This window comes from Somniosus microcephalus, chromosome 1, assembly GCF_052327205.1.
Source record: "Somniosus microcephalus isolate GS21.2 chromosome 1, FLI_Smic_1.0, whole genome shotgun sequence".
Classification (NCBI taxonomy): domain Eukaryota; kingdom Metazoa; phylum Chordata; class Chondrichthyes; order Squaliformes; family Somniosidae; genus Somniosus; species Somniosus microcephalus.
Window position 1 is genome coordinate 453,502,821 of NC_140987.1, and position 23,948 is coordinate 453,526,768.

Below are 23,948 nucleotides of genomic sequence, written 5' to 3' on the forward strand. Positions count from 1 at the left end.
TCTAAAGTGTGTAAAGAACTTTAAATTACCTGTACTTACCTTTAAAGCCTTCCTTCCTTTAGGTTTCGGGAGTCCATCATTCAGCCAGCACAGAAAGCAGAATGGCTGTGAACTGTCAAAAGTGACAGCCTGCAGCTTTCTGTGCCGATGAGATTTCTAACTGAGTCTGTGTAGAAGGACTCAGGTTAGAAGTAAGACTGTCAGTGTTTGACAGCTTCAAACAGCTGTGAAACGCTGGTATTTCATCTGTCAAAACGTCTTGACAGATGAAATTTCAGTCTGTGACATCACCTGTTGCCGGGTGGCCCTTAATTGGCCTGCTGAGCCCGATGGGCGGGCTCAACAAGGTCAATGAAGTTAAAATCGCGTGGATTGGCCGCATCTCGATGGAGGCGGGACTACAACCCCGAAAGTTGTAGTCCCGCCTCCTTCCCGACTTCTGAATGACAATCAGCCCCAATGTGATCTGATGTGACCTGCATCCTTTTGTTAAGGTTTCCATTCTTCTTGTTGCCCGAAAAGTACAATCATGTTCCCGACAAAAGCTTTGGTACAATTGGACATGAAACAGAGCTCGTGTTCAGTGTCATTAATCCAGCCAGCACGCTATAGAAAGGAGAAAAAAAATTGAGAAAGGTCAGGAGACTGTTGTAATGTTGACACTGGGGAAACTGCCTGTCAATACATAGAAGTTACTGTTTAGAAACAGGCCGTTCAGCCCAGCCAGCCCATGTTGGTGTTTACCCTCCATGCGGGCAAATAGTTCTAATCACATTCACCCAACCTGTTCCCATATCCCTTCAACCTCTTTTTCTTCATCTAGCTCTTCAATCTAATGTTGAATGTGGGCCTAGTCTTCCTCAACCACTAACCCTGAATCCCACAGCCTCATAACTCTCTGTGTGAAGAAGTTTCTCCTGCCCTCGGTCCTAAATCTCCTAAAGGAAGACTAAAGATCGCATTTCCACAGAGCCTTTCACAAGCACTTTACAGCCAATTAAGTACTTTTGAGGTGTAGTCATTGCTCGAACTTAGGGAAATATTTAATTACATTTTGTATCTATGGCCCCTCATTCTAGACCCCTCAACTATTGGCTACAGTCTGCCCCAGTCTGCTCTGCTCCATCCTTTCATAATTTGAAACACTTCTGTCGTATTGTCCCATAATCTTTGTCATTATAGCAAAAGGAGCCCCAATTCAAGTCTAAAGGTCCTATTTGTCTGATGCTGAATTAGGAGAGTCATCTGTAAAAGTAACCCAGTTCTTCTGTGGTGTTGTAAAAAAAAGTGAGAATTTCCTCAAAGCTTCTCCTGCTCCGCCATTGTAACTTTGGTGGAAGTCCATGTGGAAACCCCGTTAACTCGTGTAAATGGGGTTTGCGCCAAATATCCAAAGGCATGGCAACGAGACTCGGATCAAAACAATTTGAGAACTGTTGAGTCAAAAAATATAAGAAGTCACACAACACCAGGTTATAGTCCAACAGCTTTATTTGAAGTCACAAGCTTTTGGAGCGCTGCTCCTTCATCAGGTGAAGTGGAGAGATGCATAAAGACACAGCTTATATAGTCAGAGAATAATGTCAGATGTTTACAGGTAATCTTTCTACCTGCCATTTATCACACTTCGGCAGAGAGATAATCACAGCAATCAATGGTGTGAATGGTGTCCAAACAGGTCAGTCAGGAAAACATTACATCAAAGAACAATGAGGTGGGGTCACGAGGGGTCAAATGTTGCAGATGCTGGGGTCTGTGTGAAAAACAAAAAAACAGACAAAAAACATTTTTTTTGCTGGAAGTCACAGCAGGTCCCGCCGCATCTGTGTAGAGAGAACAAGCAAACGACGACTCGAGTCTGGATGACCCTACATCAGGTGGGGTTACATGTAGCGTGACATGAACCCAAGATCCCGGTTCAGGCCGTCCTCATGGGTGAGGAGTGACCTTATAGAGGTCTTTAAGCTATGAAGGGCTCGATAAGCTAGATGTCGAGAAGATGTTTCCACTTGTGGGGAAATCCAAAACTCGGGGCCATAAATATAAGATAATCACCAATGAATCCATAGAAACATAGAAACATAGAAGATAGGAGCAGGAGTAGGCCATTCGGCCCCTCGAGCCTGCTCCGCCATTCAATGAGATCATGGCTGATCATCCAAATTCAGTACCCTGTCCCTGCCTTCTCCCCATATCCCTTGATCCCCTTAGCCTTAAGAAAATCTCTTTCCCTCAATTGCTGTGGGCTGAAGGTGTTAATTCCTGTCAGGCAGCTGCAGCACACATCGTCCGCGAGGAGAGGCTTCTCTATCAGAAATCACTCTCTATATCCAGAAAAGTTTGCTCCCGGTTCCGGTCCCGAAGCGCTCCCCGGCTGGCCGGTGGTCCCTCTCTCTGGGCTGACAAAAGAAGACTGGCTGCTTTGCCCCCAAGTGAGAGCTACAGAATGAGACGGCTTCACAGCAGGTCGCCGGTGACTGGGAGAGAGAGAGAGAGGGGGTGAGGGAGGGAGCTGCTCATGTGTCCTTGGGCACATGGTGATTTTGCTGACTGATAGGGAATTGAGGAGAAACTTCTTCACCCAGAGAGTGGTGAGAATGTGGAACTCACTACCACAGGGAGTGGTTGAAGTGAATAGTATAGAGGCATTTAAGGAGAGGTGAGATAAACGCACGAGGGAAAAAGGAATAGAAGGTTATGCTGATGGGGTGAGATGAAGAGGGGTGGGAGGAGGCTCGTGTGGAGCATAAACACCGGCACGGACCAGTTGGGCCGAATGGCCTGTTTCTGCGCTGTGAATTCCACGTAATTCAAACTGGTTAACATATCTACCTATCTAGATAGCGGAGCGGAATTTGATACGAATGTGTTCAATTATGCGTGCGATAACATTGCTGAAGAAAATCAACCATCTCATGTTACATGGTACAATTTACCTGTTGTAATAAAACAGCACATCTGGCCAATTCTGTCCTGGAAAATATTTATCCCTCAACCAACACCAATAAAAGCACAGATTATCTGTCCATTATCACATTGCTGTTTGTGGGATCTTGCTATGCAAAAATTGGCTGCCAGGTTTCCTACATTGCAACAGTGACTTTACTATAAAAGTAGCTCATTGGCTGTAAAGTGCGTTGGGATGTCCGGAATTCGTGAAAAGCGCTGTATAAATGCAAATCTTTCTTTCTTCTCTCTACTGATTTACTGAGATGAATGTCACGGGAGATGATGAAGGAGAGCGACTTGTCATCATTTATTGCTGGTCATGCAAACCTCAACTCTTCAATGCCAGCTCTTTTCCCTTCAGCCTTACCACGAAGCAATGAACCAAATCGAGGAGCGTGTGTTGACATGGGAGTCTGTTTAAGGATGCAGACAGCCACACCTTGGTCATCATTACACGTTATTGATTGACTCGGGATGTACAAGGCCGGCTCAGCTACACAGTTAAGAAGTGGAAGGCTGTGACAGGCAGGTTGAACAATAGAAATAAAATTAGGGCTCCCCATGTTATTGGGCATAGAAGCCTGAGGCCTTCTGGTTCTAGCCCCCCTCAGGACGATCCAATTTCTAGGCCCGGATAGTTCCATAATACACCAGTAACGGTCAGTAGAAAAAGGGCCAGTCTCATTTCATCGTCATTTTATTGCCGACTAATTCAGCTTATACAATTCACTGAAGAAAAAAAATCATACCTGGTTTTCCACCCTCATCGTTTCCTACTGATTGTCAACTTGTGATGGATGGTCAGTTGACAGGAATAATAAAAGGGCCTGGCTGCAGTCATATATATATCTATACTAGCTGAAGTGCCCGGCGGTGCCGAGGCTTTTTTGAGGGCATGTTGTTGTTGGAAGAAAGAGAGAGCGTGAGTGGGGGGGGAGAGAGAGCGCGAGTGGGGGGGGGAGAGAGAGCGCGAGTGGGGGGGGAGAGAGAGCGTGAGTGGGGGGGACAGAGAGCGCGAGTGGGGGGGAGAGAGAGCGCGAGTGGGGCGGGAGAGAGAGCGCGAGTGGGGGGGAGAGAGAGCGTGAGTGGGGGGGAGAGAGAGCGCGAGTGGGGGGGAGAGAGAGAGCGAGTGGTGGGGGAGAGAGAGTGCGAGTGGGGGGGAGAGAGAGCGCGAGTGGGGGGGAGAGAGAGCGCGATTGGGGGGGGAGAGAGAGCGCGAGTGGGGGGGAGAGAGAGCGCGAGTGGGGGGGAGAGAGAGCGCGAGTGGGGGGGAGAGAGAGCGCGAGTGGGGGGGAGAGAGAGCGCGAGTGGGGGGGAGAGAGAGCATGAGTGGGGGGGAGAGAGAGCGCGAGTGGGGGGGAGAGAGAGCGCGAGTGGGGGGCAGAGAGAGCGCGAGTGGGGGGGAGAGAGAGCGCGAGTGGAGGGGAGAGAGAGCGCGAGTGGGGGGCAGAGAGAGCGCGAGTGGGGGGGAGAGAGAGCGCGAGTGGAGGGGAGAGAGAGCGCGAGTGGGGGGGAGAGAGAGCGCGAGTGGGGGGGAGAGAGAGCGTGAGTGGGGGGGTGAGAGAGCGCGAGTGGGGGGGTGAGAGAGCGCGAGTGGGGGCGAGAGAGAGCGCGAGTGGGGGGAGAGAGAGCGCGAGTGGGGGGGAGAGAGAGCGCGAGTGGGGGGGAGAGAGAGCGCGAGTGGGGGGGAGAGAGAGAGCGAGTGGGGGGGAGAGAGAGAGCGAGTGGGGAGGAGAGAGAGAGCGAGTGGGGGGGAGAGAGAGAGCGAGTGGGGGGGAGAGAGAGAGCGAGTGGGGGGGAGAGAGAGAGCGAGTGGGGGGGCAGCGAGAGAGCGAGTGGGGGGGAGCGAGAGAGCGAGTGGGTGGGGAGAGAGAGAAATTTTCCTTACCTTGGTGGGTCCGTTGTGGGTGGTGTCGTGGCAGGTCGCGACCCCACTGCTGGCTCCATCCCGCTGCTGAAAATTAACTTACCTTAAAGGGGCCTATTAAATCCGCCCAGCGCGTTACCCGGCCCAATGAGATGGAGCAGGTCTGGTGACATCATCGATGATGCATTTTAAACCGGGATCCTTAAAGGGACCATGGCCAGGTTAAATTTTAAGTTCAGTCTAACATAGTGTGTGTTGAATCTTTACTGTACAATGAGATAATAAAAGTTACATATGAGTAAGAAATATTTAAATAAAATTATTAAATAATATGACTCCATCTACAAATATGATCAAGAACATAATTAAAAATGTACATTACAGGAAACTTTCGATTAACCGGCCCCTAAATAACCGGAACGCTCTATCCACCGGAGTCGGTTCAGGTAACTTTTATTACTTTTATTACTTTTTTTACTCCATTTGTTGCTGTGCAAGGGTGTAGCTGAAGCTGTTGCTAAGCTACAGAGATGCTTGCAACTTGTGCCAATTGTTTTGAAGCTGTTGCTAAGCAACAGGGTTTGTTGCTTTATATGGAGCTCTGAGCTCCATATCTTTTACTATAGCGTTCGGTTATCCGGAATTGTTGATGAACTGGCACCAGGTCAGTCCCGTCCATGCTGGATACCAGAAAGTTTCCTGTAATTAGAACATAAGAACATAAGAAATAGGAGCAGGAGCAGGCCATTTGGCCCCTCGAGCCTGCTCCGCCATTTAATGAGATCATGGCTGATCTGATTTTGACCTCAACTCCACTTTCCTGCCTGTCCCCCATAACCCTTGACTCCCCTGTTGCTCAAAAATCTGTCTATCTCAGCCTTGAATATATTCAATGACCCAGCCTCCATAGCTCTCTGGGGTAAAGAATTCCAAAAATTCACGACCCTCTATGTGAAGAAATTCCTCCTCATCTCCGTCTTAAATGGGTGACCCCTTATTCTGAAACTATGCCCCCTAGTTCTCGATTCCCCCACGAGGGGAAACATCCTCTCTGCATCTACCCTGTCCAACCCTCTCAGAATGTTATATGTTTCAATAAGATCACCTCTCATTCTTCTAAACTCCAATGAGTATAGGCCCAACCTGCTCAACCTTTCCTCATAAGACAACCCTTCCATCCCAGGAATCAACCTAGTGAACCTTCTCCGAATGGCCTCCAATGCAAGTATATCCCTCCTTAACGAAGGTGACCAAAACTGTACACAGTACTCTCGGTGTGGTCTCACCAACGCCCTGCACAGTTGTAGCAAGACTTCCCTACTTTTATACTCTATCCCCCTTGAAATGAAGGCCAACATTCCATTTGCCTTCCTAATTACTTGCTGCACCTGCATGTTTCACGTACGAGGACATCCAAATCCCTCCGTACCGCCGCATTCTGTAGTCTCTCTCCATTTAAATAATATTTTTCTTTTCTATTCTCCCTACCAAAGTGGATAACTTCACATTTTCCCACATTATACTCCACCTGCCAAATTCTTGCCCACTCACTAAGCCTGTCTATATCCCTTTGCAGACTCTGTGTCCTCCTCACAATTTGCTTTCCCACCTATCTTTGTATCGCAAACTTGGCTACAATACACTCGTTTCCTTCATCCAAGTCATTAATATAGATTGAAAATAGTTGAGGCCCCAGCACTGATCCCTGTGGCACCCCACTAATTACAGATTGCCAACCTGAAAATGACCCATTTATCCCGACTCTCTGTTTTCTGTTAGTTAGCAAATCCTCTATCCAAGCTAATACATTACCCCCAGCAACATGAGCTCTTATCTTATGCAGTAACCTTTTATGTGGCACCTTGTCAAATGCCTTTTGAAAATCCAAATACACTACATCTACTGGTTCCCCTTTATCCACCCTGCTCGTTACTTCCTCAAAGAACTCTAATAAATTTGTCAAACACAAAATCATGTTGACTCTGTTTGATTATATTATGATTTTCTAAATGCTCTGCTATTATTTCCTGAATAATGGATTCAAGCATTTTGCCAATGACAGATGTTAGGCTAACTCGCCTATAGTTTCCTGCTTTCTGCCTCCCTCCTTTTTTGAATAAGGGTGTTACATTTGCAGTTTTCCAATATGCTGGGACTTTTCCAGTGTCAAGGGAATTTGAGAAGATTACAATCAATGCATCCATTATCTCTGTAGCCACTTCTTTTACGACCCTAGGATGCAGGCCATCAGGTCCAGAGGACTTGTTGGCCTTTAGACCCATAAGTTTGCTTTGCACTTTTTCTCTAGTGATAGTGATTGTTTTAAGTTCCTCCCTCCCTTTTGCCCCTTGATTTTCTATTATTACTGGGATGTTTTTAGTGTCCTCTACTGTAATGACAGATGCAAAGTTTGTGTTCAATGCCTCTGCCATTTCCTTGTTTCCCATTATTATTTCCCCAGTCTTGTCCTCTAAGGGACCAACGTTTATTTTAGCTACTCTTCCCTTTTATATACTTGTAGAAGCTCTTGCTGTCAGTTTTTATATGTGTTGCTAATTTATTCTCCTAAGCTATTTACTCCCTCTTTATTATCTTTTTAGTTATCCTTTGCTGGTTTCTAAAATTTTCCCAAACTTCTGCCTACCGCTAATCTTTGCAGCATTGTGTGCCTTCTCTTTCAATTTGATGCCATCCTTAACTTCTTTGGTTAGCCATGGTTGGTTAATCCTTCTCTTCGACTCACTGGGGGTGATTTTCTGACGTCGGAGGAGGTGGGTTTGGAGGCAGGAAAGGCGGGAAAATCAGATTCAAAGAGGTCGGGTTCGGAACCCGCCTCCAACCCGCCTCCGTGGGATTTTGCCGGTGCCGGTTTTGGAGGTCGGGGAAACGCTCCCGCCTCCAGCTGGTCATTGTGCTATTTAACATCCTTGAATGCTTGTTAAGGGCCTCCCTAAGCCTATTTTGAGAGGCCCTCGTGATTTTTCCAGCATTTCGGCGTGCTCCACGCACCTCCTAAACCACGCCAGGTAAACCTGGCGGGTTGACTCATGGGTGGCCTCCTCACTACTGCAGGTCTAACAAGACATCGTTTATTGCAGCAAGGATTACTTGCAGGTGCCAGACTTTGGCTTTAAAAGGTCTCTGAGCACTTTTAGAAGACTTTCCGAAGTCGGAGGTGCTGCAGCTTGACTCCATCAACTGTGGGACCTCCTTGGAAGACCTTCTCCCCGCTTGCAATGCGCGCTTCCCCAAAGGAAGCATCTACAAGCAGCATGGGAAACCATTTGCTTTCTTTCTGCATGGTCCTCAGATGAGGATGAGGAGGAGGAGGAGGAGGATCTGGAGGAGGAGGAGGCGGTCAGAGCCCGGGATGCAAGGGATGAATTTATCATGGCCAGATTTGCATAGGTTGCCCAAGTTGACACATGTCCTTGGCTCCATCCTAGGACATCATTGACAATGGACATGACTCTTTGGCCTCCTTTCACTCAGGCCACTAACCAGACAATGCAAGTGTGGTGGTGCTCGCAAAGTGGAGCTGACCAAGGCGAAAGAACAGATGGCATAACACCAACATTTTGGCTTCAAATCATTTTAATGCTTTCCAACAGGGATGGCATTTCATCAATACACAGAAACAGTCTCCCAATCTGCACACAGAGCTGGAGGTTATATCCCTTGCCAGCTGTACCCACACAGCCTTGGTTTCTTTGGCAGGCCTCTTTCTCCCAGATGAGTGGAAGAGCACCTCCATGCCAGCTGTCAACCCCACAAACAACATTTGCAGTGCCTCATCCGAGAGCCTCGGGGAGGCCCTTGCCTTGGAATTGGATATAGTGGTTTCTCAAAAGATGTTGGACGTGGTGCAGGAGATGCAGAAATGCTGTGGAACGAGCCAAGGGTTCAAGAAGCCATAAAATCAGACCGGAAAAGTGCTGTCAACAGAGGTGAGTTTCAGTCCCAAAGCATTAATTGAGCAAGGGCATCCCACACCTCTGAAATCAAGTAAACAATCATGGGAAAATCACAAAATTTTGAAACCCATCAGTGGAGACGAGTTTCAAACCCACCCAAACTGAAACCTGCCTCCATCTCGCCTCCAGTGGGAAAATCGCCCCCTTTCTTTCTCACTGAAATATATCTTTGTTGAGATTCATGAAATAACTCTTTAAATATCTGCCACTGCTTTTCTACCATCTTACCTTCTAATCTATTTCCCAGTCCACCTTAGCCAACTCTCTCCTCATTCGTAATAAGGTGGATGAATTAGCTGCGCAAATAGAGGTAAACGAACATGATATGATTGGGATTACGGAAACATGGCTCCAGAGTGGCCAAGGCTGGGAACTCAACATCCAGGGGTATTCAATATTCAGGAAAGATAGGCAGAAAGGAAAAGGAGGTGGGGTAGCATTGCTGGTTAAAGAGGGGATTAACACAATTGAAAGGAAGGATATTAGCTCTGATGATGTGGAATCTGTAGGTGTAGAACTGAGAAATACCAAGGGGCAGAAAACGTTAGTGGGGGTGGTATATAGACCTCCAAACAGTAAAGCGGAGGTCGGGGATGGCATTAAATGGGAAATTAGAGAAGCGTGCAATAAGGGCACAGCAGTTATCATGGGTGACTTTAATAGACATATGGATTGGGCTAACCAAATTAGTAACAATACTGTGGAGGAGGAATTCCTGGAGTGTATATGGAATGGTTTCCTGGACCAATATGTCGAGGAACCAACTAGAGATCAGGCCATCTTAGACTGGGTATTATTATAACGTAAAAGGATTAATTAGCAATCTTGTTGTGCGAGGCCCCTTGGGTTGGAACGATCATAATATGATAGAATTCTTCATTAAGATGGAGAGTGAAATAGTTGACTCAAAGACTAGGGTCCTGAATTTAAATAAAGGAGACTACGATGGTATGAGGTGCGAGTTGGGTAGGATTGATTGGGGAATGTCACTCAAAGGGTTGACAGTGGATGGGCAATGGCAAACATTCAAAGATCGCATGGATGAGCTACAGAATTTGTTCAACCCAGTTTGCCATAAAAATAAAAGAAAAAAGGTGACTCAACCATGGCTAACAAGGGAAATTAGGGATAGCATAAGATCCAAGGAGAGGACATATAAATTGGCCAGAAAACGCAGTAAACCTGAGGATTGGGAGCAGTTTAGGATCCAACAAAGGAGGACAAAGGGATTAATTAAGAGGGGGGAAATACAGTATGAGAGTAAGCTTGCAGGGAACATAAAAACTGACTGTAAAAGCTTTTATAGATATGTAAAGAGAAAAAGATTGGTGAAGTCAAGCGTAGGTCCCTTGCAGTCAGGTTCAGGGGAATTTATAATGGGGAACAAAGAAATGGCAGGCCAATTAAATACATACTTTGGTTATGTCTTCACAAAGGAGGACACAAATAACCTCCCAAAGATGTTGGGGAACATAGGGTCTAATGAAAGGGAGGAACTGATAGAAATCAGTATTTGTAGGGAAATGGTGTTAGGGAAATTGATGGGATTGAGGGCTGATAAATCCCCAGGGCCTGATAATCTACATCCTAGTGTACTTAAGGAAGTGGCCCTAGAAATAGTAGATGCATTGCTGGTCATTTTCCAAAATTTGATAGACTCTGGAACAGTACCCATGGATTGGTGGGTAGCTAATGTTACTCCACTGTTCAAAAAGGGTGGTAGAGAGAAAACGGGGAATTACCGACCAGTAAGCCTGACAGCGGTGTAGGGGGCATCTTTTACCTGGTTTACGGTAATTTACCTTCCTTTACCTGGTTTACGGTAATTTACCTGCTCAGGCAGCCTTTTGTTTCACAAACTGAGACCAATACCAATCAGCGGTTTTGAATCGCTAAACCCACCCTTCCAGTTCTGACTGGAGGAACTTATAATTAATGATATATTAAAAATGGACAAATGATCTGGATGTAAGAAAGTCAAACTTTATTAACTAAATAAACTATACCACACGATCAATGTAATCACGGTAAAATTGCTTAGATAGGGGAGGAAAAAAACGGACACAACGAGGAAAACGACTAAAATAACAATTCTTAACGAAATTCCCACTTTACTCCCCACCCCTATGCCTATCCTATGTTGCCTTGTGGAAGGTCAGAAAAATATATGCTCACCACTTGCAATGCTAGCTCCGTGCCCTACGAGATCTTCACTGTCCCGAAGTAAAGAAAACACCCCAGTGCTTTAAAAGTAAACTGCTGGTGTTTTTACTTCTTCAGACAGACTTCCACGCTGTAGAAGGCACACGAAGGCAAGCCAGAGAGAGAGAGATGCTTCTCAGAAGCTATTTTTATATACCCCAATTTTGGGGCCGAGATGTTCCCGCCCAAATCCAAGTTCATCTGGCTAAAACAAAAGGGATCCAACTGCCCTATTGTCTGGGATGGATTTTGAATAAAGCTTAGAGTGGTTTGTATGTGTCTTCATTCTGGGGCCGAAATGTTCCCGCCCACATCCGGAGTTTTCTGGGCTAACAAAAGAGATACAACTGCTCCATTGTCTACTAATGGGTGATTCAAACCCATTCATTCTTAAACTGTTCCTTCCTCAGTTTGAGTGACTTTTTCAAATGTCTGTGCTGAGCCTTCGAACCATCTCCATTCACCCTGATGGGTTTTGAATGGGGCTGTATTACTATGTAAACAGAAACCCATTCATTGTGGTCAGTCGAAACTGCAGCCTAAGTGGATAATCCTTTGTGTCAACATTCAGCAGTTTCTGTAAACAAACATCTTGTCTCTGGAGTGATGGGAAACTCTCTTTTTGATAGACAGAATTTGACTGCCAACTTTGATCCTCCCCCTTTTCACAGAAATACACGAGCTGCTTCCAAGCCCTTTTGTCCTTGGCCATGCTTTTCTGACGGCCATTTTATCCCATGGCAATTTACCAACCTCAAGAGTGCAATTTTTTAATGAAATGTACTGTCTTAAAGTGTGCAAAATTTTCCCAAAAACTTCCTCGATTCCGGTATTGCCCACGCGCCGCCCAGCTCAACGCAGCCCCCATGCGATTCTGGGTATGTTTTAAAACATTATCCAACCCAGAGGCAATTTAAATCACGCAAAGTCTTCGTCCACGCTGTGGATTAATATTTCCCGATCTTCGGGGACTTAGGGGATTTTGCAAACCCCTACAATCGGTAGTGGGGAAAATGCTCGAGTCCATTATAAAGATGTAATAGCAGAGCACTTGGGAAAAAGTGACCGGATCGGGCAAAGTCAACATGGCTTTACAAAAGGTAAATCGCGCTTGGCTAATCTACTGGAATTTTTTGAGGATGTAACTGGTAAAATAGATAAGGGAGAACCAGTGGATGTGGTGTATTTGGATTTTTAAAAGGCTTTCGATAAAGTCCCACATAAGAGATTAGCGTGTAAAATTAAGGCACATGGGATTGGGGGCAAGGTATTGACTTGAATAGAGAACTGGTTGGCAGACAGAAAACAAAGAGTTGGAATAAACGGCTCTTTTTCCGAGTGGCAGGCAGTGACTAGTGGGGTACCGCAGGGATCGGTCCTTGGACCCCAGTTATTCACAATATATATTAATGATCTGGACGAGGGAACTAGATGTAATATCTCCAAGTTTGCAAACGACACAAAGCTGGGTGGGCGTGTGTGCTGTGAGGAGGATGCCGAGAAACTCCAGTATGATTTGGACAGGTTGGGTGATTGGGCAGAAGCATGGCAGATGCAATATAACATGCATAAATGCGAGGCTATCCACTTTGGTGTCAAAAACAGGAAGGCAGATTATTATCTAAATGGCAATAGATTGGGAGAAGGGGAAGTGCAACGAGACCTGGGCGTCCTTGTGCACCAGCCGCTGAAAGTAGGTATAAGTGGTAAACCACTGTTAACCTGTACATGCCTGTGTGGTAAACCACTGTTAACCCTGTACAAGTCCAGGCATGTCTCAGCCCCTGGCTCCACCCCTAAGCCCGGGTATAAAGGTGACTCACCACCCTTCCCCCGGGAGCTCTTAGGATGGATTCACTAGCAGAGGCATGCTCTAGTTCTTCGTCAATAAAAGCCTACTTCATATAAGTCCATTTCGTAGTCTTTGGTATTGTTGATAGCGCATTAATTTTATTGACTAATTTTCAACATGGAGCAAATCTTGAAGCCGGAACGTTTAGACCTGGATCCTCAAGCAGCAGATGCAGCCAATAACTTTGAACACTGGCTGAGCTGTTTCGAAGCCTTCCTGGAGGCCTCCAGCACTACTGTCACTACAGATGACGCGAAACGGCTTGTCTTGAACTCACGGGTGAGCCACCGAGTCTACTCGATCATCCGAGACGCCACTCCTTACGCGGCCGCTATCGCGACGCTAAAGGAACAATACGTGAGGCCTGTTAACGAGGTCTATGCCAGACACCTCCTGGCTACCCGAAAACAGCGCCCCGGGGAATCAGGCACTGAATATTTACTGGCACTGAGAGTCCTCGGCCGGGACTGTAATTGCAAAGCGGTGACGGCCAAGGAATGCACGGAAGACCTGATCCGAGACGCCTACGTAGCCGGCATCAGGTCCAACTATACTCGGCAGAGGCTGCTGGAACAGAGGGGGCTCGGCCTGCAGAAGAAGGTGGCCCTCGCTAACTCGTTAGACGTGGCCCTTCAGAACATGGACGCCTACCCCCCTGACTGGATGGCCACGTGGATGCCACGGGAGCAGCCATCTTGGGACCTGGTAAGGCCACAAGCCGCCAGCAGCCCAACTACAGCTGCAATGACCAGAGGCCAGAAATGCTACTTCTGCGGCCAGGCCAAGCACCCCAGACAGCAATGCCCAGCAAAGGACGCGACCTGCTCCAAATGCGGCAAGAAAGGCCACTACGCGAGAGTGTGCAAGGCAAAATCGACCCCCAATTCCAGCAGCGCCGCGTGTGAACCGTACAGGCCGCCATTTTGGACCCCACCAACCACGTGTGAGCCGTGCGGGCCGCCATTTTGGACACCACCAGCCGAGGGGGAGCCGCCATCTTGGACACCATCTCGGGACCAGGCCCTCGGCGCGGGCGAATACTACAGCGACCCACCGACCTCGACGATGGCCTCCATCACCCTGGACCAATCTAGGCCCCATCAACTAGCCAGGTCCATGATGAACGTAAAGGTAAATGGCCATGCCACAAATTGCCTTTTCGACTGCGGAAGCACGGAGAGCTTCATCCACCCCGACACGGTGCGACGCTACTCCCTATCGGTTATGCGCACACGCCACCAGGTCTTTATGGCCTCAAAGTCCCATACGGTGGACGTCGGCGGCTATTGTGTAGCGACTCTGACAGTGAACGGCGTGGAGTACAGAGAGTTTAAATTCCTCATCCTGCCACAGCTCTGCGCTCCCATACTGCTAGGATTAGACTTCCAGTGCCATCTGGAGAGTGTCACAATGGCATATGGCGGGCCCCTGCCCCCACTTACAGTCTGCAGCCAGCAGAATTTAAACACGGCGCCGCGCAAAGTATGCAGCCTGTCCACCCTGAAGGTCAAACCCCCCCCGTTGTTCGCTAACCTCGCCAAAGACTGCAAGCCAATTGCTACTAAAAGCAGGCGGTACAGTGCCGGGGATAGGAGCATTATTAAATCAGAAGTACAAAGACTCCTGAGGGAAGGGATTATCGAGGGCAGCACCAGCCCATGGCGAGCCCAAGTGGTGGTAGTAAAGACCGGCGAAAAACAGCGCCTGGTTATTGATTACAGCCAGACGATCAATCGATACACGCAATTAGACGCATACCCACTTCCCCGCATATCTGACATGGTCAACCAGATAGCACAATACCGGGTATTCTCGACGATTGATCTGAAGTCGGCATACCACCAGCTCCCCATCAGGCCTGAGGACCGCCAGTACACGGCCTTCGAGGCTGACGGTCGCCTCTACCACTTCCTCCGAGTCCCCTTCGGCGTCACCAACGGGGTCTCGGTCTTCCAAAGGGAGATGGACCGGATGGTTGACCAGAACGCGCTGCAGGCCACCTTCCCCTATCTAGACAATGTCACCATCTGCGGCCATGACTGGCAGGACCACGACGCCAACCTAGAAAAATTCCTCCGTACGGCCCAACGGCTGAATCTGACATACAACAGAGAAAAATGTATGTTCCGCACCACGCACCTCGCTATTCTTGGCTGCGTGGTGGAAAACGGAGTCATCGGCCCCGACCCCGACCGAATGCACCCCCTCCTGGAACTACCCCCCCCCCACTGCCTAAAAGCCCTGAAGAGATGCCTAGGGTTCTTCTCTTACTACGCCCAGTGGGTGCCCAACTATGCGGACAAAGCCCGGCCCCTCATCAAGTCAACCTCCTTCCCCCTGACGGCAGAGGCCCGTGCGGCCTTCACCCTCATAAAAGAGGACATTGCGAAGGCCACAATGCACGCAGTGGATGAGTCCATCCCTTTCCAAGTGGAGAGCGATGCATCCGACTTCGCCCTAGCCGCAACCCTTAACCAGGCGGGGAGACCCGTGGCCTTCTTTTCACGGACCCTCCAGGGCCCCGAAATTCGACACTCCTCAGTCGAGAAGGAGGCCCAGGTGACAGTGGAGGCTGTACGGCACTGGAGGCATTACCTGGCTGGTAAACGTTTCACCCTGCTCACTGACCAACGGTCAGTAGCATTTATGTTTAACAACAGACAAAGGGGGAAAATCAAAAATGATAAGATATTGCGGCGGAGGATCGAGTTATCCACCTACAACTACAATATCTTATACCGGCCCGGGAAACTTAATGAGCCCCCAGATGCCATATCCCGTGGGACATGTGCCAACGCACAAGTCGATAGGCTACGGACCCTCCACAATGATCTCTGCCACCCGGGGGTCACCAGGTTCTTCCACTTTATTAAAGCTCGCAACCTGCCTTACTCCATCGAGGAGGTCAGGACCATGACCAGGAACTGCCAGGTCTGCGCCGAATGCAAACCGCATTTTTATAGGCCAGACAGGGCACACCTGATTAAAGCCACCCGCCCCTTCGAACGTCTCAGCGTCGATTTCAAGGGGCCCCTCCCCTCCTCTGACCGCAACACGTACTTCCTCAATATTATTGACGAGTACTCCCGTTTTCCCTTCGCCATCCCCTGCCCAGACATGACCAGCGCCACAGTCATCAGGTGCCTCCACGATGTGTTCGCCATATTTGGCTTCCCCAATTACATCCACAGCGACAGGGGCTCATCGTTCATGAGCGACGAGCTGTGCCAGTACCTGCTCGAGAAGGGCATAGCCACGAGCAGGACTACCAGCTACAACCCCTGGGGTAACGGACAGGTAGAGAGGGAGAACGCAACGGTGTGGAAGACCGCCATGCTCGCCCTAAAATCCAAGGGCCTCCCAATCTCCCGCTGGCAAGATGTCCTCCCCGATGCGCTCCACTCCATACGATCACTGCTCTGTACTGCCACAAACGCCACCCCTCACGAGAAGATGCTCGTCTTCCCCAGGAAATCCACCTCGGGGACATAACTACCGCCATGGCTGACGTCTCCGGGACCCGTCCTGCTCAGGAAACACGTGAGGAGCCATAAGACGGACCCCCTGGTCGAAAAGGTTCACCTCCTCCACGCCAACCCACAGTACGCCTACGTGGCGTATCCTGACGGGCGGGAGGACACAGTCTCAATTCGAGACCTCGCACCCTCAGATACCACCCGAAACACCATCGATCACCACCCACCACCACTATCCACGTCGCACCACTGGGGTGTCTACCACGAACTGACGACATGCCGGTGCCATCCCTACCCCGAGAGGACGACACGCCAGTGCTCCGTCCCATGCGAGAAGCGGCCGCGGGCAAAGAACCGCCGCAACCGGCACCACGATGATCATTACGGCAGACAAGACCCCCGGAGAGACTTTCGTATACGAACTTTTGAAACACTTCACCCCACCGGACTCATTTTTAAACGAGGGGTGAATGTGGTAAACCACTGTTAACCTGTACATGTCTGTGTGGTAAACCACTGTTAACCCTGTACAAGTCCAGGCATGTCTCAGCCCCTGGCTCCACCCCTAAGCCCGGGTATAAAGGTGACTCACCACCCTTCCCCCGGGAGCTCTTAGGATGGATTCACTAGCAGCGGCATGCTCTAGTTCTTAGTCAATAAAAGCCTACTTCATATAAGTCCATTTCGTAGTCTTTGGTATTGTTGATAGTCAGTATGCAGGTGCAGCAGGCTGTTAAGAAGGCAAATCGTATGTTGGCCTTCGTAGCGAAAGGGTTTGAGTACAGGAACAAGGATGTCTTGCTGCAGTTGTACAGGGCCTTGATGAGGCCACATCTTGAGTATTGTGTGCAGTTTTGGTCACCTTATCTGAGGAAGGATGTTCTTGCCATGGAAGGATACAGCGAAGATTCACCAGGCTGATACCTGGGATGGCAGGAATGACGTATGAGGAGAGATTGGGTCAATTAGGCTTGTACTCGCTGGAGTTTAGAAGAATGAGAGGGCATCTCATCGAAACTTATAAAATTCTAACAGGACTAGACAGAGTAGATGCTGGAAGGATGTTTGCGATGGTCGGGGAGTCCAGAACCAGGGGTCACGGTCTAAGGATAAGGAGTAAGCCATTTAGGACAGAGATGAGGAGGAATTTCTTCACCCAGAGAGTGGTGAACCTGTGGAATTCTCTGCCAAAGAAGGCAGTAGAGGCCAATTCATTAAATATATTCAAGAAGGAGTTGGATATATTTCTTAAGGCTAAAGGGATCAAGGGATATGGAGAGAAGGCAGGAACAGGGTACTCTATTTGGATGATCAGCCATGATCTCATTGAATGGCAGAGCAGGCTTGAGGGGCTGAATGGCCTACTCCTGCTCCTATCTTCTATGTTTCTATGTTTCTATGTTTACCTATGTAATTACCTGTATTTAAGTTTAATACTCTAGTTTCAGACCCGAGTTTCTCACCTTCAAACCTAATGGAGAATTCTATCATGTTATGATCACTCTTTCCTAGAGGATCCTTTACTATGAGATCATTAATTAATCCTGTTTCATTACACATTCATTGGGAAGTTATTGGTGCTTTAGTTACAAATCTATAGACTTTTGTACCAGTAACTGGTAATAATAAAAGATGTGTCTGTATAGGCAATACAGAAAATTAAGCAGATTTGAAATGTAAATGTAAATGGGTGGATTTACAATCTTATGCAAGTTCAGCGGAACAGCTGTGGAATCCCTGACAAATAGTGTAAGTGGTGCTTACAATTTGTTTCTGGGATTTCTGCAGCTCTTCTATTGAAGTTAACAATGGACAAGTGATAAAACCCCAGCAGAAATTCACCCTAAAGTATCAGACCAAAAAATTTAAATAATTATATTCAGGGACTGAAAGCAAATTGAACCAGTGGAATGAGTGATGGGAATGAAATTGTTACGGTTGATGTCTTGATTTAATGTGTAACTGGACAATCACAGTATATTGTGAGAAAAACCTGACCAGAAACAACACAAACATTTATTTAAATGGTATATGTCATTTATTTTATAGTGCAGATCAATTCACTGCAATTACTGTTCAGTTGGAAGGTAACAACCAAGAATGGCCAGTGAAAAATTAACATTTACCAGTAGCTTTTCAAGTAGATCAGAATCTCCATCAATCTGTTAGCTGTTGTAATCAACATGTTTTTATTTGGGTTTGTTTTCCGTGCTGTCACATAATCAGCTGGAGCAATGGCCACTGAACTCCCGCCTCAGGTTGACAGACATGGTTCCTGAGCTGCATGAATCCCGTGGCCATGCAGGGAAATTTCAAAAGTAGGACGAAAAAGGCTCTTAAGTGCCTGTAAAGTACCTCATAATAATTTCAATTGGGTCGCCCGCCACTGCAGGTCGGGTCGGCTCCACGATGACAGATGCCCGGGAAACGGACATTGGCTGGCGCGGGCTCAGGCTAGTTTCCCAACTACTGCCCAGCGAATGCCCATGAAACTCTTATGCCCGGTAAAAGCAGGCGTAGGGCCTTTTTTCACCAGCATAAGAGTTTAAATAAATGTTAAAATAAAATTTTAAAAATAATTTAAACATTCAAAAACCTTTAAAGTTAGTTTAGGTTATTTTTGGCCCCTTTAAAAATGTTATAATTTCTTTTTCAAAAGATTAAATGTTTGTTTTAGCCAGCTGGTCAGGAACCCGCGGTCATCCCACTCCCACTGTCATCTGTCTTTGTTGAGAGTCCGATCCTTCGGGACCATCAGGTAGGTTCATGATTTTCTAGTGGATCGGAGGCATTCGCCCGCAGGAAGCCTCTGACCACAGATTCAGGCCCATTATATCTATCTATATATATTATCTCTCTCTCTCTCTCTCTATATATATATATATATATAGAGAGAGAGAGAGAGAAAGAAAATAAATGTATTTTTCGAGTACGATAACAGGTAACTTCGCTGAGAAGGGTTACAGTGCTTCTGCCGTGCTTTTTTCTGCTGTATCACACGGTTTGCTGAAGAAATGATACTCTACATTTCTCTCGAGATGAACAACCTAATCTTAACAAAGTTAGGGAATGGACAAAAAAAAATCAGCCGAATGAGAGAAATCGACTTATGAAGAGAGATTGGGTCGAATAGGCTTATATTCACTGGCGTTCAGTAGAATGAGAGGAGATCTCATTGAAACTTATAAAATTCTAACAGGACTAGACAGACTAGATGCAAGAAGGCTGTTCCCGATGGTGGGGGAGTCCAGACGCAGGGGTCACAGTCTAAGGATAGGGGTAAGCCATTTAGGACTGAGATGAGGAGGAATTTCTTCACCCAGAGAGTGGAATTAGCGAGGAGTGTGGAATTCTCTACCACAGAAGGCAGTTGAGGCCAATTCATTAAATATATTCAAGAAGGAGTTAAATATATTTCTTAAGGCTAAAGGGATCAAGGGATATGGGGAGAAAGCAGGGACAGGGTACTGAATTTGGATGATCAGCCATGATCTCATTAAATGGCGGAACAGGCTCGAGGGGCCAAATGGCCTACTCCTGCTCCGATCTTCTATGTTTCTAGGAACACCGGGGTTAACTTTGACCCCAGACTTAAAACTAGTCCAAGCCCAGGATCCTGTCCTTAAGGCTATCCTGGGGAAGAAGGAAGAGGGTGAACAGGTAGAGGGTCCATTCGGAGCAGCGGACATTACCGTTAAAGAGGGGATGCTATTTAAAGGGGATTGGTGGATAGTTCCCAAGTGGTACCAGAGGGAATACCTCCAGTTGGTCCACGGGGGCCCAGGAGTGGGACACCCAGGGCCGGAAACTACCTGCAAAGGGTAGAACAGGCAGGGTGGTGAACCTGTGGAACTCTCTACCACACAAGGCAATGGAGGCTAATTCATTAAATATATTCAAGAAGGAGTTAGATATATTTCTTAAGTCTAAAGAGACCAAGGGATATGGGAAGAAAGCAGGGACAGGGTACTGAATTTGGATGATCAGCCATGATCTCATTAAATGGCGGCGCGGGCTCGAGGGGCTGAATGGCCTACTCCTGCTCCTATCTTCTATGTTTCTATGAATGCGAAACTAACATCACCAAATTCAGCCCCTCAATTTGAAATGAGACAAGTTTCACTTTTTGCAGGATGAAGGAAACTGGGTTTTTCGTTACAGCGGCAATTGTTTACATCGTGTAGGGGGTGGCGTGTGCCCTGTCAGCTCTGCCCCTGACAGTCTCTGAGCAGTTCGAATCGCTCCCACACCCCTGGGTTCTAGACACTGGACTTAGGTACAGGCGGCGATACAGAAATTAGAGTAGACAACTGGTTTGGTACAAGAAAACTGTAATTTTATTAAAGGCACAACAATATTACAAAACTGGAAGCTACTAGAATAATTACAGACATATAAAAGTACACTTAGTTGGGAATGGGGAACACACAGCACAACGAGGGAACAATCACATTAATAATCCCCCTACCCTTGTCCCACCCCCCAACACCTGACTAGATTGAGCTACGAGGGGCCAGGGATTCATGCGCACCAATGGGATTCCTTTTTGATGGTCCAAAACCTCTCGATTAAGCCTGTTGTGGTTTTGGGGTTCACTCTTGTTGTCCTTTGGGGCCTGCCATCGTCACATGGTCCCAGGGCGCGGCGGTGGACTCGTCCGTGTAAAGTACCCTCTTTTCCTCCGTTAGAGATAGGGAGTAAAGTCTTTGTTGGGTACTTTACCTTGCAGAAATGGTTGTTCTTCTGGTGGTGGTTTGGTCGGCGAAGGTTTTATTGCGATTGGGGTTCGGTTGGCGGTCTATGGTGTTGGCTTGATCCTTCTACCCATGCTTCAAACACCAGCTTATTGTGGCCGCTTGTCCCCAATGCTTCTTTACGCTGCCCTTCTCTGCTTATCGGATTTTGCCATTTGTCTCGTCTCGCCAGCCCGCTTGCGGCCCCGTGTGTCCTGTGTGCATTCGAGTCGGGCCCCGTTCTCCTCCCGCGTTTGGCCCCCGGTGTTGTAATGGGCGTCCTTGGTGTCGAGCAGCGCGGGAGGGAGGAGAGGAAGAAGAGAAGCAAGCGAAGAGACCTTGGCTACCGGTGGGCCTATAATTATACCCGGTTCTTCACCCCTTATCTGCGCGCCAAATCAGGTTAGTTCTTTGTTTAATTTTGGCGGGCTCGTCTAAAGTGATTACAGTCATCCACTTTAACTGTTTTTGGGGCGGTTGTCTCCTTGTTTAATGGCTTCAATATCCTGGCTGTTTGTTATTTATGAAGTTTAATCGTCTTTTCCTGGCTTGGTAGCTACTTTGAGCTGTTACCGATTATTTATACAGAAAGTTAATGGCCCCAAGATTAGGTCTATCCTGAGTTGATCTGTTTACAAGATGAAGAATGCATATTCTGTGTTTACCTCGCTGTCTGGCTTTAGAAAATGACAAAGTCTTTCACAGACCCATGCATGTTAGGTTTCGTTTCAGGATTTGAATGGGCCTGACTTTTGCAGGGCCTTGCTTTTAAAATCCTGCAGGCCTTGGTCACGAGGTTTCAGAAGCCATTTTCTTTTGGGTACCCTTTTTAATAACTTGTCCATACTGGGTCCCTTTTATTGATAACTTTTGAGGAATGTGGGAATTTTGATAACCCTACAACCGAAACAGCACCTTCAGTGTACAAATCATTCAGTGCGCCACACGGGGGTTGAGAGGTTAATGGTACTGTGCTAACAATCCAGAGGACCTAAGTTCAAAATCCTGACACAGCAAGTTTTTTTAAATTGAAGTCAGTAAGTCGGGTCATTTTTTTGGCTCAATCTGGATAAGAAGACCGTGAAAGCTGCTGGATTGTTGTGAAATCGCAACTGGTTCACTTACATCCTTCTGGCACAGAATCTGCTACCCCTACCCGGCCTGGCCTGCATGTGATTCTAGTTATAACTGACGCAGAAATTTGCAGGTGCAGCAAGCAATTAGAAAAGCAAATGGTATGTTAGCCTTTATTGCCAGGGGGGACTGCAGTATAAAAGTGAAGAAGTCTTGCTGCAATTCTATCGTGCTTTGGTGAGACCACACCTGGGATACTGTGTGCAGTTTTTGGTCTCCTTACCCAAGGGAGGATATACTTGCCTCAGAGGGAGTGTAACGAAGGTTCACCAGATTGATTCCTGGGATGAGAGGGCTGTCCTATGAGGAGAGATTGAGTAGAATGGGCCGATACTCTCTGGAGTTTAGAAGAATGAGAGTTGATCTCATTGAAAGGTATAAAATTCTTAGAGGGATTGACAGGGTAGATGCTGAGAGGCTGTTTCCCCTGGTTAGAGTCTAGAACTGGGGGCATAGTCTCAGGATAAGGGGTCAGCCATTTAGGACTGAGATGAGGAGGAATTTCTTCACTCAGAGGGTGGTGAATCTTTGGAATTCTCTGCCCCAGAGGGCTACGGATGCTCAGTCATTCAAGACTGAGATCGATAGATTTTTGGATACGAAGGGAACCAAGGGATATGGGGAGAGTGCGAGAAGGTGGAGTTGAAAGAACATTTCAGCCATGATCTTATTGCAATGCGGAGGAGGCTCAAGGGGCCATATGGACAACTCCTGCTCCTATTTCTTATGCACTTATGTTCTTAATGTCCTCTGAGTTGACCTCGGAAGCCACTCATTCATAAGAATGGACACATTCAGAACCTTCTCTAGCCAACCAGGCTTGGGCCATAAATGTGGCCTTGCCTCAGCTTGAGAACAAATGAAAGATCAAGAGCAGGAGTGGTAAAGTAAGGAGCGATGTATGGTCAGGGTGGTAGGCTTGAGGAGGCAGGAGGAAGGTAGCAATAGGGAACGCCAGAGATTTGGGCTGAGACAGCTGAAGGCGCCGGTACTTGATAGCGGTGTGAAAGGAGGTAGGATTCACTGGAGATCCTGATAGAGGACACAGAATGAATTTGACTTATTGCCAGGCCCACCTAAGAAAGAAGACCTCGTACAATTTATTAGTGGCCCAAACACCTACGCTGATCAGGTGCAGGCCTCTGCCCTGTTAAATTGGTTATCGTTGCTCCTGTTTTGCATTGGTGTGTTCAATTTATGCCCTCGTGAGAGTAATGTAACATATATTGTCAAAAAATGTTGGACCTTAGACTATTTAGTTCAAGATAGCATTGCTGGAGAGATCCTTAGCAACAGTATTGGCAAAATGAACTATAATGGACAAGCAAGGCAGAGATTTATTGATAACATAAACAGCAAAACATTAGCCACTGATCATTTAAGTCAGTGTTGCACAGCTCCTTGCTTTTTTCATTCCAGTCTGTAGCTCAAGGGTGTAATAAAAGTGCACTTACTCTGCCAATTGAAACAGTACATTTTGTCTGGCACTGCAAGACTTCCAGCTGGTGTGAAGCAGTGCCCAGAGTAGAAGGCTTGCTGCCGATAGGACGAGGGAGGAAATGTTCCGAAATCGCAGCCAATGCTGCGGCTGCGGAAAATCTGGGTGGTGAATGGGGACGCGGTGCACATGCAACTTTCCGGTCTGCGCTAGCTGTGGTGAGGTCCTGCTGGCACCCTACCCAAGAAGTTCCAACAGGTCAGGTCATAATGGGTCATCATCTGACACATCACATAGGATATGCGGCACAGAAACAGGCCATT